Source organism: Pseudonaja textilis, chromosome Z, assembly GCF_049901715.1.
Source record: "Pseudonaja textilis isolate UNSWEBS1 chromosome Z, rPseTex1.2, whole genome shotgun sequence".
In the NCBI taxonomy this organism is placed as follows: domain Eukaryota; kingdom Metazoa; phylum Chordata; class Lepidosauria; order Squamata; family Elapidae; genus Pseudonaja; species Pseudonaja textilis.
The window spans coordinates 112,352,874-112,370,778 of NC_142008.1; the positions used below are offsets into that span (position 1 = coordinate 112,352,874).

The 17,905-nt window shown below is 36.2% G+C and overlaps 1 long non-coding RNA gene across 1 annotated transcript; it reads left to right on the forward strand.

Annotated features, from left to right (window-relative positions):
* Window positions 1–255: 255 nt before the first annotated feature.
* Window positions 256–15,576, forward strand: LOC148124278 (uncharacterized). Its single transcript, XR_015740135.1, has 3 exons — window positions 256–342; window positions 1,732–1,986; window positions 13,931–15,576. It is a non-coding gene; the product is annotated as an uncharacterized LOC148124278 (long non-coding RNA).
* The last annotated feature ends 2,329 nt before the right edge of the window (window positions 15,577–17,905 follow it).

Consider the following 17,905-nt stretch of genomic DNA (forward strand, 5'->3'; position numbering starts at 1 on the left):
ATAGACATAAAATAAAGTTTGATCTATTACCTTCATTTGCATTTCTTCCTTTCTGGGTGTTAAAGGAACTATGACTTCTGTGAATGTTATAGAAACTATCAAACAATGCTAGAAATCAGATCTACAAAATTGTATGGAACAGAATATAAGTTTGTAATTGGTATCTCATAGAGTCTTGCAAATTTACTTTTTTCACTTTTTTCTCCCCCCTCATCCTCTCCCTCCCCTCCCCACACTTGCAAACTTTCTTTCTGGCTTTGAAGAAGACAGCTTTTGTGACCTGTTCCTTGCCCTCTAGTGATGAGCTAAGAAACATGATGTCAACATGATCTAAAATTTCAGGTAGTCTTCAACTTACAACCACAGTTGTGACCCCAACATTCATTATTAAGTGGTGCAGTCATTAAGTGAGGCTGTAGAACTATAGTGGCACAATTATTGGAATGCAATACTGGAGGCTAATTCTGCCAACTGCCAGTAGTTTGATCCTGATTGGTTCAAGGTTGACTCAACCTGCCATTCTTCTTATGAGATTGGTAAAATGAGGACCCAGTGTTTGTGTGTGTATGTGTGTGCGTGTGGTGGTGGTGGGGAAATATGCTGACTCAACTGCTTAGACAGAGCTGGAAAGCCCTGTGAAGTGGTGTACAAGTCTAAGTGATATTGCTATTGCTATGTGATCTCATCTGATAGTATGATCTTTTTTATCATTAAGTAAGACAGCATGTAACCATGATTTATAACCTTTCCTGCTGGCCTCCCTCATTGACTTTGCTTAAGATAGCATAACTGCAGGATGCTTTAATTGTCTCATAAGTGTAAAATGATAGCAAAGCATCTGGATTATGATCATGTGGATGCTGTGATAGTTATAAGTGTGAGGACTTGTAATTATAAACTTTTTTCAGTGCCATCGTAACTTCAAAGGATCACTAAAGAAATGGTCATAAATCGAGGACTACTTGTATGAACTTGATGGGAACTCAGGTTCTGATGTGTGATGATGACATCCCGAATCAGAAAAAAAGCACCAATATAATCTTCACTGCTAGGAAATTCCAGGTTTTGTAGAAGTACACAGAGGGACTTACAGAAGATTCCAGGGGGGTTGGGGCATGCATTACAAGTATCACCATATTTTGACAAGCAAAAGAGGAGATCAAGTGACAGTGAAGGACAGTGAAGTAATTGGAAGAGGGCCTAATGAATTGTAGGAACTTGGAATTTATATCTTTCCACACTCATATGTCTGCATGATGCAAACTAGTGCCCATTTTTTGTTTATCTTGCATCCATATTATATTTTTTTCAATCTCATCCTGAACTCATGAATGAAATAAATTGAAGGTTAACCAGAGTTATAACTGATTGATTCATTAAATTGGTACTCCTACAAGTCTCATTGTGATGTTTCACAAGTATTCCTTTGGGTCTTCAGAAAAAAATATTGATGTAAAGGATTCAATGATGAAAATACCTATGGCTATTTCAAACAAATAACAATCAATAACTATCATTATGAAATTATCTAGTTTGTCTGGGACTCCATGAAAATAAGATCAACTAACACTGAATAATGGTATTTATTGTCCCCATCCTATTCCAACTCATGTCTGGGACCCCCAAAGCTCTGTCTGCTGATTTGTTACTATGTTGCACTCTCTAGTTTTTTTCTGAAAAACATCTCCAGAAGGCAGATCTGTCTAATCTACTTCAAACTTCTTGTTGCAGAGAGAGGCATTTGTACACAGAAAGAAGACAGTCATGGAAGATGTTAATATTCGTAGAGTTGCTGTTGATATTATTGCCTGTGGAGTGTACAAATCTGATCCTTCAATGTGACTTTCAGGAGCCTCTTCCTATTCAGCACATCTATCATCAGCCTGGAGACATTAATATTGCTGGCATTATTTCTGCCTTCTTTACATCTTCTAGTCCCACTCCTTTCTTTCAAGATCCTTCTCAGGCATTTCATGATAGACTTATGTAAGTACATCATTAATTTATTGTCAAGTTCTGAATCTTGTTGGTAAATCACATGAAGCTTTTGTTTCTTTCATTTTTTTTATTTTTCTTATATGTATTCATAACTGTTTTTACTTATACGTATTATCTTGTAAGCAACTGACAAAAATAAATAAATAAAAAATAAAATAAATAAAAAGCTTGAAATATTTTCCTCTAATGACAAAAACTTCAGAAAAGAACATCTAAAATAGGATGTCTAGGTTTATTTTATGTAAAATTATATTTTACTTCAAGTTTCTAAGAAAAGTTAAAATAGTTGAAATAGAGAGCCAATTTCCATTTATAACAAATCACCTCTTAATATCTATTAACATACAGGTATGTATGCTTATATTTATGAAGCTGTTACTACAGTTAAGGAAAGGAAAGCGCATATTTCCCATGATAAGTTTTCTCTGATATTTTTGCAACCAAAAAGTAGCAATTTCCTTTTGCAAATAAATTACTATGCATAGAACATAGAAATAAGAATTATTAAACACATTCAACAAAATTTGCTGTACTGAAATATTGCAAGGCACATAATGTGAAATAAACCTTTCTTACTGTGTTGTTTTATTTTGCCTTACAGAATAGTTTTTCAGAATTACCAGCATATCCTGACCTTAGTTTTTACTGTAAAAGAGATTAATGAAAATCTCCAGATCCTACCCAATGTCACAATGGGCTTCCATATTTTTAACAGCAATTTTAGTCCAAGTTGGACTTACTTTGCCTCAATGTTGCTGCCTTTCACTCAGGGAAAAGTCATCCCTAAGTATAAGTGTGGGATCACAAAAATGTTGACTGCAGTCATTGAGGCATCTGACATCTCTCTTCACATGGCAACTGTATTGTGCATCTACAGAGTACCTCAGGTAAGATGTGCTGAAGATATAGATTATCATCTATATTCCACAAACATATATATGCTTCTCTTTGTAAAGAGGAGTGACCTTTCAGATTCCTAGATAATATTTTCTGTTTGATAGAATCATCACAGCAGCATGAACAATTGTAATTCTGAACAGAAAATGGGAATATTTGACAGCAAAACATGTCCCAATTCCAGACACTGAACTAAGGTTCAAATTTGAAATATTCACAATGAGACTACTTCAGAAAAATGTATTTACAGATACCAGGAGAGTGACGTCTTTTTGATATTTCCTTAAAAAAAACAGCTGGTTTCAAAATTGCAGTATATAAGGTCAAAAATACTGACTTTTTATACCAAGTTGGCAGGCTGCTGGTGTTGCGATGCCCCACCTCCCCAATGACCAGCTGATTTTCAGCTCACTGCCAACCAGCTGATCATCAGCATGCTGTTCATTGACTCATCAGTCTCTGAACATCAGAATCCCTCTACCCAGCACCAGGTTAGGCATTCCTTCACCCCTAGGTATGGCAAACCATGCGGGATTTGACATCATTGTTGCAGGTCAGACCAGGGGCCTTGGGTGGAGAGTAGGTCATGTGTTTCCAGGACCAACAAAGGCCGGAAGTAGCTGCCCGCCATTTCCTGCAGCAGTCTGTCTGTCAGCAAGACCCAGATAAAGATGACATGCTGGAGAACCAGAATTAGAATCTGAGAGAGACACAGAGAGACATAGTTAGACAGACAGAAAGAGATGGAGAGACCGAGAGAGAGAGAGAGAGAGACAGAGAAAGAGACAGAGAAAGAGAGAGATAGAAAGACAGAGAGATAGTGAGATAGTGACACAGAGAGACAGAGAGAAAGAGAGAGAGAGAGACAAAGAGAGAGGGAGAAAGCTGAACAACACATCCAGGGTGTGGTGTGGCAAGAGGTGGCTGGGAGGAGAGAGGTGAGGCAGGCCTGGATGGAGCAAATAATTTAGCAACTGGTTCTCCGCCCTAACGACTGGCTGGGTAGGCATGGCTGGGGTCATGTGATTGTGTGGGAGTGGGCGAGGTTTAGTGAGTCACACCAACCAGTTGTTCAATTATTGGCTCCTAGTGTTTTCTTTTCTGTGGCAAATGGGTCCAAATGGCTCTTTTAGTGTTTAAGGTAGCAGACCCCTGGCTTAACCTCTTCTAGAGACTTTATTTCTTAGGTAGAATATAGTTTCCTAAAATTATTTTCTAAATTAATATTAGATTTTACTTTCTAAAAGTATATCTATCTTACATTATGTTGTAAATTTAACAGGAAGACCTTGCTTAATTATGGTCTTTGGAAGTTTAATTTTCATTGCTAAGTGATGCAGTTATAAGTTGTGACATCCCTTGACCATGAAGTTTAGCAATAACTGTTCTGGAAGACCCCAGTTACAATTGTTAAGTGAGGATTGCATAGTTTTGAAAGCATGAACTTCATGTGATCACTACTTCCAATTTCGTTCTAGCTTTCCTATTGACTTTGCTTGTAAAAAGCCAGAAAGATATATTGTAAATCACAATCAAGTAACTGTGGGTGCACATGAGAGTCAGAAATCCAGGCCAATTATTGACTTCCAGGATTGTGATCATATGAGCACAGTAAGGAAGTCATAAGTACTATTTGTTCTGCACTGTTACAATTTCAGATGGTTTCTGAACAAGCAGTCATTAAACAATGAACACCTGTACTTAAGGGTTGCTGTACTGCCCCAATTATTGTGTTGGTATTCAGTCACGAAGTCTTGTCTGAGTTTGTGCCAGAAAAGAGGCTATAGTCTCCAAATCATTAGCACAGATAACAGATAACAGATAATCAGAGTCAGAAAGGAGTTCATAGGTCATCTAGTCCAGCTCGCAGGAAGCAGCTGCAGGCCATTAGAGCCAGCAAAGAGGCAGTGTCTGCAGGCTATTTGCACAAGCAAAATTGCAGAGGCAGCTGAAAACCGGTGTCTTGGGGTGGGCCAGCTGTACCATCAGAGGCCATAAGTAGCCACCCACCATTTCCTGCTGCAAAAATCTTTTAGAAAACCCTGACTGTTGGGGAGTGAGACCTAGAAAGAGAAAAGGCATTGGAGAATCACTGTGGCTGTTGCTATACAAAGGTAAGTCTAAGGTTCTGGTCATTACCACCACTGCTTCAGCCTGTCACACCTCTGCACCTTGCCATGAGTAACATGGAGATGGCCACGTCTACTCAGTCACATGACCCTACCACTAGCCATGCCTGACCAGTCATTAGAAAGTACCAGTTGTTAAATTAATTGAATCCCACCATTGCATCCTTTGCTATCCTGTTCTCCTTTTCCCTTCACTTTCACAACCTCAGGGTGTTTTTCAATGAGTCCACTCTTCTCATTAAGTTACCAAAGTATTTATTTCATTTTATTTATTTTATTAACTTATTTTTGTCAATTGCTTACAGGATAATAGGTATAAGTAAAAACATAGTTATGAATATATTGATACATATAAGAAAAATAAAAACAATTAAAGAAACAATAGATCAGGGACAGTAGGTATGTGAGTGCACTTATGCATGCCCCATACAGACCTCTTAGGAAAGGGGTGAGGTCAATAGTAGACAGTCTCAGGTTGAAGTTTTTGGGCTTTGGGGAAGAAACCACAGAGTTTGGTAGAGTATTCCAGACATTGACCACTCTGTTGCTGAAGTCGTATTTCCTGCAATTAAGTTTGGTGCAGTTAACCTTGAGTTTGTATCTATTGTGTGCTCTTGTGTTGTTATGGTTGAAGCTGAAGTATTCATTGACAGGTAAGTCATTGCAATGTATGATTTTATATACCATACTTAGATCAGATCGAAGATAGCATAATTCAAAGTTTTCTAGGTCTAGAATTTCAAGTCTAGTGGCATAAAGTATTCTGCAATGAGTAGAGGAGTGGAGAACTCTTCTTGTGAAATATTTCTGGATTTTCTCAACTGCGTTAATATCAGATACGTAATGTGGGTTCCAGACTGATGAGCTGTATTCGAGTATTGGTCTAGCAAATATTTTGTATGCTCTAGTTATTAGTGTAATATTACCAGAGAAAAAGCTATGTAAGATTAGGTTAACAATTCTTAATACCTTTTTGGCTATGTAGTTACAATGGGCTCTAGCACTTAGGTCATTAGAGATGAGTACTCTGAGATCCTTGACAGAGTTTGGACCATCAACAAGGTCTTGACTATTCAGCCTGTATTTTATTTTCTGATTTTATTTGCGAATATGTAAGACAGAGCATTTATTATTTGTTGAGATTTGACCATTCTGATACACAGTCCAGGTCTTTTTGAAGGGTAGCAGTATTGTCTGTGGTGTTGAATAGCTTTACATCATCAGCGAAGAGAAATCAGTTGCTTTTAATATGATCACAGAGGTCATTTATGTAGAGTATAAAAAGAGTTGCTCCTAGAACACTGCCTTGGGGGACACCACTGTTGACAGGTACAGAATTTGATAGGATGCTCCCAATTTTGACCATTTGTTGTCTGTTTGACAGGAATGCTTCTATCTAGTTATGCAGGTGTCTACAGATACCGTAAGATTTTAGTTTTAGGAGTAGTTTGTTGTATACCACTGAATCAAATGCTTTACAGAAGTCTATTTAGATTACGTCTATTGCTTTGCCCTGATCAAGTTGTGTAGTCCATATTTTTTTGCAGTGTAAGAGTTGCAGATTACATGATAGTTTTTTTTCTGAAACCAAATTGTTTATTAGAGAGTAGGTTGTTTGTCTCTAAGTGGAGGATGATGGATTGGTTAATAATTGATTCCATAACTTTACATGTGACACAGCATAAAGAGATTGAGCTGTAATTTTCAACTAGGCTGGGGTCTCCCTTTTTGAAGATGGGGATGACCATGGCTTGTGACCATAGTTTTGTCAAGGAGCTGGTCCTGAAAGATTTTTCAAAGATTATGCTTAGAGGTTTGGCTATGGCAGTGGATAGCTTTTTTAAGAAGTAGGCACATATTCCGTCCAGTCCAATAGATAGAGATGGTTTTAGATAGCGTAGTGCTTTTTCAACATTGTCTTCTGTAAAATCGATATGTATTAGATCATTGTAGTTGTCTGTGGTTCAACAAAGAAATACTGGGTATGATCCATTGCTGTTTACAAATACTGAGCCAAAGAATGTGTTAAAGAGGTTGGCTTTAATGGTGTCATCATTGCAGTCTTTACCGTTAGGTAAAATTACCAGGGGTGGGATGGACCTTGAGTCTTTTAGTTTGTTGTTTACAAAATTGTAAGAAGAGCTGGTGGAATTGGTGTGTAGAAGGTTTTCCTCTTGTTTAATGCGATAATTGGTTCATTCAGTCTTTATCTCGTGACATAAATTTTTGTATTGACTTTTGAATTTGGCAATGTGACCAGATTTGTTTTTCCACCAAAGTGATCTCTTTTTGGATTGAAGGTAATTTGTTTTTCTGGTTCTGCGAGTTGTTATTGGTACATATAGTTTGATGACTCTTTTGACTTCAAGTAAAAATATGTCATAATAGTCTTCTACAGTATTGCATCCAGTGAATAGAAATTGCCAATCAAGGGATGAGAGATCATTGTTTATAAGATCATAGTTTCCTTTTTTGAAGTTATAATTGGGGATTCTGTTGTGATGATTTTTGTGTGGATGTATGTTGAGACAAAAGTCTATTATGTTGTGGTCACTGTTGGAAAAGGGTTCTTTAATTTGGATTCCATAAATTGAATTCAAACTATTGCAGAAGATGAGATCGAGGCAGTTGTTAAGTCTAGTATTGTTGGTTACTAGTTGTTCTAGTCCGAGATTTGTTACTGCATTGTATAAGGTTGCATGTGTGGGTTCAATTGTACATTCATTAAGAGTCCAGTTAATATGAGGTAAATTAAAGTCACCAAGAAAGATAAAAGCATGTGGGCAGGATGCTGCCCATGTTAGTAGTGTATTTAGCTTGTTTGCATGTGCAATGTCATAATCAGGGGCTCTGTAACATAGTAAGAACTGAAAAGTGATATTTAAGGACAGTTCACAAATGATCATCTCAGGAATAGCAAACTCCTGGGTAACTTGGATGTTTTTTAGATGTAATGATTTTTTGTAGAAGATAGCAACACCACCTCCTCTATGGATTTCACGATCTGATTGGTAAACATGTTAGTCTCTTAGTGTGGTGATGGAATCAGAGAGAGAAGTGTTTAGCCATGTTTCACAGAAAAATATAATGTCAAATTTAGCCATATTTAGTAAGAGGAGGAATTCAGGTATTTTATTTACAAGCCTTCTTGTATTGAGTAGCTTGCATTTAAGGCCAGTTGTGGTTTGAATAGAAGTAGTTAGGGGCATGCGTGCCTAGTTTTGAGTGATGTTTGTTTGGAGGGGGTGGGTTGGATGCAAAGTTGGGGTTGTGTGACTTTCTTTTGATGCAATCAGCTCGGTAGTCAATGTATAGATCCTTTTCTCTGTTCTCTAGATGGTTTTTAAGTTCTTTGTAGAGTTCATGGGAGCGGATTCTTTGCAGTATGGATAAGTCTGGTCTTGGGCAAAGTTTTTTATGGGTGGAATTGGATTTTGCAATGGTATTTATTGTATGAATGAATATGCGTTTGCTGGACTCATTTTTGCATTCAACTCTACAAAATCTTGGGGCCATCGAACTGTCATTGTATTTATACCCAGGGCCATCTCTGGTTATTTCAATGATATCTTCAGGAGAGATGTCTGTTGTATTTGAGTTGCTTATGATATCGTGAAATTAGGTGATGTCTGATTCGTTGGTGTCTTCGAGACCAAATAAGATGGCATTTGGATGTTTCTGTTCACATTCCATGGTGTCTCTGATGAGTAAGTAGATATTATTTGTGGAATTATTTGAAGCAATAGTAATTGTTTGTGGCTGTGGTTTGGTGGTTATTTTTGGTTGTAGTTGTGATTGTAGTTGAGGTAGTGGTTGTGGTTGTTGTGGGATTTGATTTTGAGCTGATAGGTACTCACTTATCTGTGCTGTAATTTTTTTTTCAAGAGAGATTAGGCTTGCTTGTATAGATGTTTCCAAGTGTGTTGCTAAGCGTTCTTCTATTGAGTGAATGAGTGATTCTATGCTTTCAACTCTGTCAGGTAGGGTACTCAGCTTTTTAGCCTAGGAGAACATGATGGACGTAGATAAAAGAATGTATCTGAATTTTTAATGATATCAGCTAGGCTTTTATTTGCGTTTAAGCAGGCAGGGTGGGCTAGATTGTCGCATAGGTGACATTTGATGTAAATTTTGCTTTCATTGATGGTTTCAAGACATCTGAAACATGTGCAGGAGTCTGGGAGGTCATTGGAGATATTTTTCTTTTGTTTTGGTTTGGAGTTTTTGGCTGGCATGGTCAATGGCAATAGTACACTAAACAATTACAATAGCTAGTTAATGAGATGGGTAGACAGTTACTTAATTAATGTTGGTAATTAATAAAAGTTAATTGATATGTTTGAGAACAAAGCAAAAGGAAGGTTACTTATTACTAAAAATCAATCAATCAATCAGTTGGTTATTCAAATCACTCTTATCAAATAATTTTGCTAAGCAACAAACAGCCTAATTTATTACAGTAAATACTAAACACACTGGTCAATTAAATTCACTAAATCACTGATTTTACTAATCAGATATTCAGTAATTACACTATATGCACTAAACACTCAATCATACTAATCAATAAAAACAATAAATCAATTAATCATTTGATAAAAATTATTTTAAAGAAATTGATTTGGAGATATCATTACCTAATCTTTGATATAGGTTTTGAGAAAGTTATAAGTTTTGAGATACCGAAAGTAATGAAGTATTATTGAGAGTCAGTAAGTTTGCTTTGCTTTGCTGTTGCTGATATCTGAAAATAGGTTTATAACCCCTAATAAACTGGCAGGAGGCCTCTTTTCCTGGGCTGGAGAAACAGCAGTTTCTTTGTGTCAAACACTCTTTCCTCTTGAAAACAATCAGTGAGTAAAGGTTTACACTCTCTTTCTTGTTTTGTAGATTGAGTTTTTGAGATAATAAAGATGCAAAGATGCTGAAGTGGGGGATCTCTGGCCCCTTTTTCAGCAGAGATAAACAGAACAATTCACAGGGAGGCAACAGGAAACTTTTTGTTTTTGTTTTCCCTTGATGAATGGGATTTCAGGCCCACTCCTAGTTAATTAAATACACTTTCAAAGTTTGTTGCTTTAAGAGAAAGAGGCATGTAGATAGTCTTGCACTGGCAATTCAAACAGTTATATTTTTACTATGTAGACTCAGATTTGTATTGAGCATTCACTCCTGGCCCTCAATATACTTCTGCTTCTATCACAGGAAATAAAATTGCTTCCATTCACAGGAGTTCAGTTATAAAAAAAACTAAGTTACTGTACTTTTAAAGAAGGAGTCCAGATTAGCAATTTGGTGAAGAGAGAAGAGGGAAGGAGGGCCGGTGGGGGAGGGGGAGAGGGAGGAAGCAGTCTACTTCACACCCTGACTGCAAATGCCTGAAGACTGACTCACAGCTCCCGGTGCTCACCACCATGCAAAGATGGGATGAATCTCCCCGTCTCACTGCCTTACCTTCTAGTAAGGATGGGTCAAGTCGCAGATCATTAAGTGCTTTTGAATAGACCGCTTTACCGAGGAATGAGCTTTTCTCTGGTGTGCTGGTCAATGATGGAAGGAATCAGAAATATCTGAGTACTTTTGAATTGAGTGTTTACTGAGGAATGCAGCTCTTCTCTGGCTTGCTGGCAAGTCTCTTGTTGTGGCAACTGTTTTTGCAATGTCCTGCAACGAACTGTTGTTCAGCTGGCTGTAACATTGTTCCATTTGTACTTCAGTATTTGAGCTATGTAGGCATAAGCTGAAAAATATGGCACACTTTGCAAGTCACTATATGTCAGTGTCTATTTCAATTACTTTTTTTTTTTTGGTTTGCTAAAAAACTAAAAATTTAAATATTTTCCCTGTTGGTAAAGTTTACAGGAGTTCTTTGTTCCCTTGAAAAATTCATCGCTATCTTTCTTGATTTAAGTGTCTGCCTATTTTTTCTTAGATCATTAAAAATTTAAAAATTTCTGAAGAATTTAAGTAAGTAAATTATATATTTCAAATGTTTAGTTGAGAAAAAGAAATTGAAAAAGATATAAAAATTGAAAAAAGAATTTAAAATTAAACATGATATTTAAGGATTGAAAAAAGATTAAAATTTGAAAAAAGAATTAAAAAAATAAAAAAAGAAATTAAAAAAATTTGAACAGGATTTTTTTTCTTTTAAAATAGACAACGATTTCACGTTCTAACATTAGAGTGGTATCGTCTGCCTATCTGAGATTGTTGATATTTCCTCCAGCAATCCTAATTTTGTTTTGTGGTTCATCCAGCCTGGCATTTCAGAAGATGTACTTTGCATATAATTTAAATCATCAAGATGACAATATATAACCTTTAGAGGTGGTATTCAGTGGTTTCTGACCAGTTCTGGAGAACCGGTAGTGGATATCTTGAGTACTTCAGAGAACCAGCAAATACCACCTCTGACTGGAAATTTTACAGTATCCTTCCCCTGCCACACCCACCAAGCCATGCCCACAGAACCGGTAGTAAAATAATTTGAATCCCACCACTGATAGCCTTGTTGTACTTATTACCCTATTTTGAAGCAATCAGTTGTTCTATGTGCACCTCTAGCTGTTGCTTTTTGGCTGACATGCAGATGTCAGACCTACCCAGAGGTTGTTGACAAGGGGTTTCCTGGTCAAGAGCCATTTTGGTGCTGAAATGCAGCTTCAAACAACAGCTAATCAACTCAGGATGACCCTGTGAGTACAGTGAGTGGCACAGAACACACCTGGGCAGCCTGGATGGGGAAAAACTTACTTATTTTTTAGGAAAGCATAGCATAATGGGTGGGTGGGTGGGTGGGCTCACCTGAACCTCACTGACCATCCAGCAGCCACCACTGGACCTGGCCCAATCTCATCCCTTAGGAAAGAAAGCCCCTCGACTCTATTTGGATAAAGCAATGGGTTATTTTATTAAAGGTGTTGATTGTAGGAATGTCAAGCCAGCTCTGAATTCATCAACATTTGCCAGGTACAAGAAAGGTTCACCCACAATTATGCACACAGAGACACACACATTTCCAGTGGAACAGAGCTCGCTGGCATGTTTTGAGAATATTTAAAATTTGGGGGATAATCTGCATATTACTCAGGTTGCTTGGGCTTGGGATGCTGGTACAAACAAGATCTGACAGGTCTTTATCATCTGTTGTTTCCCCTCCTGATTTCCCATCACACACACAAACACACAAACAGAGAGCTTTATTGCCCTTTACCATCCTCCTCCCCTTTCTGGCCTTTGATGGCAGGTAACAGGTGAGGTGCCCAGCTGAATCAGGCAGAGCTGACATGAGCCTTGTCAGGTGACAGGTATGGAGTTTGGGTACTCCCTATTCTTTAAGAACTTGCCAAAAATTGTTGTACTCCCTATTCTTTAAGAACTTGCCAAAAATTGTTGTAATCCACATAATGAAAGGTTTGTCATGGTCAATGAAGCAGAAGTAGATGATTTTCCAGGAACTCTCTTGCTTTCTCATAATCCAGCAAATGCAGGAAATATGATCGCACTTCGTCTACTTTTTCAAAAAAATCATTTGTACTTCTTAGTTCTCGGTTCACATACTGCTGAAGCCTAGCTTGTTGCATTTTCAATATAACCTCGCTAGTGTGTGAAATGGGTGCAATTATATGGTAGTTTTATGCAAACTAGAATTTATTATATATTGATTAGAAGCAATCTGGCTTAAGAAGCTTTCGCAATTAAGTTACAGAGCTTTTTTTTCCCCCTGCTGGTTCTTTATTTTGCAATTCTATGTTAATTTTATTTCAAAAATCTGATATGTAACCTCTACCTCTATTTTAGAATGATTGTTATGTTAATTGTTTGATACTGGCCTACAACTAAAATAAAAAAGTGTTTATATTTTCTTTTTTTATAAAAACATTCACATGTATGTTTTTGTAAACATACAATTATGGATTATTTCTGAGCCTTCGTTTGTTCATCTTTGATTGCCTCTGTTTCAGGTTCATCCTTTTTTGAGAAGAGTGAGCTTCAACAACAGTGTTGGTGAAAAGATCTCCTTTGATAAAAATGGAGAATTCATTGGTGGTTTTGATATTATCAACTGGATCACATTCCCAAATCAATCTTTTGCTAGGATCAAAGTTGGAGTGATAGATCCCACAGCTCCAGCAGAGAACTTCTTCAATATTTCTGTAGATTCCATTGCATGGCCATTAGGCTTTAATAGCATTAGTTTTTTAAATCTAGATTTGTCTGTCTTCATTTAAATATCTATATTGATGAAAGTCTCAGAGCATCATTTCTGACTAACCTAGGCACAAATTGCCTGGCGAAGGAAAGGTATCAGTAAGATGTTTTTTTAAAAAAACTTTTCTAGCAATTGCTATTGAATGTTTTATCCTTTCCTGGCTCCCTGTTAATTATGGACAATGGTTTTCATGGTTTTGAAGTAAAAGCTGCTAGGTTTCCTCAGTCTTTTGACCTCAAAATTCAGAAGTTGTGAAAACCAACTTTAACCAGCACAGAAATTGTCTTTGAAGAAAGGTGATCATGATTATCGAAGGCCATAAATACAATTATTGTTGATATTTAATTAATTATAATTTCAGAGGAATTACTTCTAAAATTATAACATAACATTACTTTTTTTTTAATCTGTTCATTCCATGTAACTCTCCAAACACTTCCTTTCCTCTCTGTAGCTTAAAATACTCTTTTTCATTCTTTGGTAGGCATTACCTGTATCTTTGTGTAATGATCCTTGTAAGATAGGACACAGCAAGGCCAAGAAAGAAGGACAGTTGTTTTGTTGCTATGATTGTCATCTATGCCCAGAAGGGAAAATATCAAAGGAGAAGGGTAGGACATTTTCAGATAAAACCCTATGTATATACACTGTCTACAATCAACTCTATCAATTGCACTGTGTTCTTTTTCAGACAAGGATGACTGCTCTCCATGTCCTGAAGATTAATATCCAAATCCTGGCAAAAATATGTGCATTCCAAAGCGGATCACTTTTTTGTCCTATGAAGAACCCTTGGGGATCAGTTTGTTCTTTCTCTTTGCTTTTCTTTAATGACAACTTTGGTAATCACAATCTTCATGAAACACAAAGACACTCCTATTGTCAAAGCCAACAACCGGAATCTCATTTATACACTTCTAGTTTCTCTCCTCATCTCTTTCCTTTGTATCTTTCTATTTGTTGGGAGGCCCAATATGTTTGTTTATCTCTTTCAACAACCAGCTTTTGGTCTCATCTTTTCTCTTGCAGTTTCTTGAGTATTGGCCAAAATCTTTGTTGTGGTTCCAGCATTTATGGCCACCAAACCTGGTTCCAGGCTGAGGAAATGGGTGGGGGGAAGGATGGTCAGCTTCATTCTACTATCCTGTTCCCTTGTTCAATTAAGTTTTTTTGCTGTGTGGCTGATAACATCCACACCATATCCAGATTTTGATGTTCTTTCAATGTCTAAAAAAGTCATCCTGGAGTGTAATGAAGATTCAGTCATGTTCTACTGTGTTTTGGGCTTTATGGGTTTTCTTGCTCTGGTTAGCTTTTCTGATGCTTTTCTAGCTAGGAATTTACCTGACAGTTTCAATGAAGCCAAATTCATGACCTTTAGCATGTTGGTCTTCTGCAGTGTTTGGCTGTGTTTTGTTCCAACCTTTCTTAGCACAAGGGGAAAATATACATTGGCAGTGGAGATCTTCTCCATGATCTCCTCCAGTGCTAGGTTATTAATGTGTAGCTTTCTTCCCAAGAGTTTTGTCATTGTGATGAGACCTGAACTGAATGATAAACATCAGCTCATAAAGAGAAAGTTTTAAGAAATATTTACGTTTACCTGATATTGTTTATATGCACATGTTGGAGAACTTCTCCACTTTGACATTTAAGTCCGAGAACAATGTACACAGACAGTGATGTTCTGTGTTTCCCTGTCCCCTGAGATTTGGATCGCTTGAAAGTGTTGTTTTCCTTCTGGAAGGCAATTATAACCAGGGTCTATAAAAATATAAATTACAGCACCAAATAATGTATTGACATATTTGTTGACATTATTGATATACTGTCATATTTTAGTATGTTATGGTGAGCTCTGACTAAATGTATCAATTAAATGTGCATTGTAAATTTGTCTGTACTGGTCATCTTAATACATATGCATTGGGATGTGTAAAAAGAAGTGCAGTTAAATACAAATGAGAATTTGTTTAAACAGGAAGGTTTATGATTTTTTTTTCTGACAGAGGGTATTCCCTGATGCACCCTGCTTGTAGTCATCACCAACAAAACATGGAGTAAATTCAAAAGTTGGCCATATGCCTTCTTCTCAATTCAAAGGTCAAAGAAATCTCTGGTACAAAAAATAATTCTAGTAAATTGAACTTCCAGTATGAGTTCCTTCGGCGACAGACAGAAATCCCTGATCATGTGCAGTTTCTGTCTGGGTTCGCCGCTTGGGCGCCCCGAGCCAGCTTGTGTCAGGGCTAAGCCACGCTGTAGAGGTGGTGAAGAGGGGGGAGACCACCAGCAGGGTTGAGGAGAGCCGCATCTCTCCTCCTCAGCTGGCCATTACTCCCTTCCTGAAGGTGGTTGCAGTGGTGGTCATAAATGGCCACCTCAAAGAAGAACTCGACCGGAAAAGAATGTGCAGGAGGAAGATAAGAAGTGAAAGTTTTGGCTCACCGGGTTAAATTGTAAAAGCAAAAACTAAGGTACCCTGGAATTTAAACTTACAAAAAATAACATCACTCCCAAGGAAGAGTCAGAAGCAGCGAAGGAAAGTGTAAAGGAAAAGGTTTGGCTTTTCCCCCCCTTCTCTCTCCTTCCCTATACTGACAACTAAGAGACTTAAATAAGAAATCAGAAAAATCCTATTTGACATCAATAGGCAATTAAGCTGAAAATAAAACAAAATGCCAAAGGGATAATAAAGATTTCTGGACATTAAATTTTTTCTTTTTCATAAGCAGGAAGGCAGAAAAAGAATAAGGGCAGGATCTGGAAGAGGAGGAGACTGCCTGGAATTAAAAAGAATCTACAGTAAAACTTCAACAAGACTTCTAAAAGATACATTTTAACTGAAACTTTGCAACAAAATAGTAACCCCAGGAAAGAAAGTGAAAAAAAGAACAAAAAAAGAAACAGCTTGCATGTATTTGGATTATTTGGTGATCTTTGGATTCTTGGTTATTATATTTGAATGACTAAAATCAATCGGATGGTTGTTTAAAAATTTATACAATGGCACCACTTCTGGATGAATTGAAAATGGAACTTAAAAGTACAAAGAAGATGCACAAGAAGGGAAAGGTTCTTTTGGCTTCGCTTTTCAATTCTTAGAAATGGAGATTTGGAACTATGAGAAACAACAAAAAAGACTGCAAAACAAGAAGACTGGGACAAAGAAGAAGCCATCTTTAATGAACAAGCAATTTTATGTGGGGAAGAAAAAGGAAAGGGGAAAGAGAATGGAGAATTTAAGACTTAAAAAAACAAACAAAGAAAAGAAAAATAATTCAAAAAATAAGTATAATACTGGAAAGCAACAGAAGAGGGGAATACAGAAGAGAGAAATAGAGGTAGAGAGACAAGGGGGTAAAAAGGGGAGAGAGAAGAAGAGAGGGAAGAAGGAAAGGAAAAGAAGTTACAAAGGACCGGAGCAAGATATAGAGAAACGGGACATTTTTAGAGATAATGGGTGAAAATCTAACTGAAAAAGGGATTCTGTAAAGGTACATAAGATTGTATTGTTATATTAGTAATAGAAATAACTTTAGAAAATTGGAAACAACATATGATTAAAATGAGGGATAAAATAGTTAGTGTAATTTAGAGAAATGTTTGTGAATAAAATAAGTGAAATAAAATAAATGAGAAAATTGAATTAGGAAGGAATGGGAACATTTTACTTAGTTAATGTTTTATAAAATATAAGTGAAGGGGGGGAATTAACTATGGAAAGCTTATAATTGTTCCCATAGAAGTATGATATTTAATTGAAAAGTAATGTTAAAGATATTAAGACTTTAATGAATATTAATATTAATGATAGAATTGAATTGGAATGGAATGTTGTTTTAATTATATACATATACATATACATATACATATACATATACATATACATATACATATACATATACATATACATATACATATACATATACATATATATATATATATGTATATGTATATGTATATATATGTATATATATATATATATATATATGTATGTATGTTTAAGAATACAGTGTGTATTTTAAGAATGTACCAAGCAGAATTCGAATGGAAGTTATGTATTATATTGAATGTTACACTTTAGGGAAAAGATATAAAGGCGTCATACTCCAATCAGTAACTACAGGAGAAACTTTGTTTAATGAGAAAAGATAATAGATAATTGAAAGAAGACAGACAAAAAATATAAATACAATGATTTGAATTGAGATGAGATAATTAAAATAAAATTGAGAAAATTAAAAGAGGGGAGAAGCTATGCAGAAAATGTAAAATAGTAATAAGATATGGAATAGAATATAAAAATGAGCATGAACCTGAATTTGTGTCTGTACAAGGAAATGTAACCAGGGATTACGCTACTTTCAAAAAAGATGTTTTATTTGGTTTTTTTTTCCCTTTGTGAAATAAAATTTACAAATAATAATCATAATCATAATCATAATAATTCTAGTAAATTCAAATAAATTCCATCAAAATTCGAATACATGCTAATATCCAATTTGGTAATAGTCTCCTTTTCAATGTTGTTACTAAAGGAGGGTCAAAATGTTACAAAGACAAACAATTGAAGTCAAATTTCAATATTAAACATAGATTACAAACTCTTTGCTGCCATTTTGGCAGAAAGACTAAAGAAGATTTTACAGGCATATATACAGGA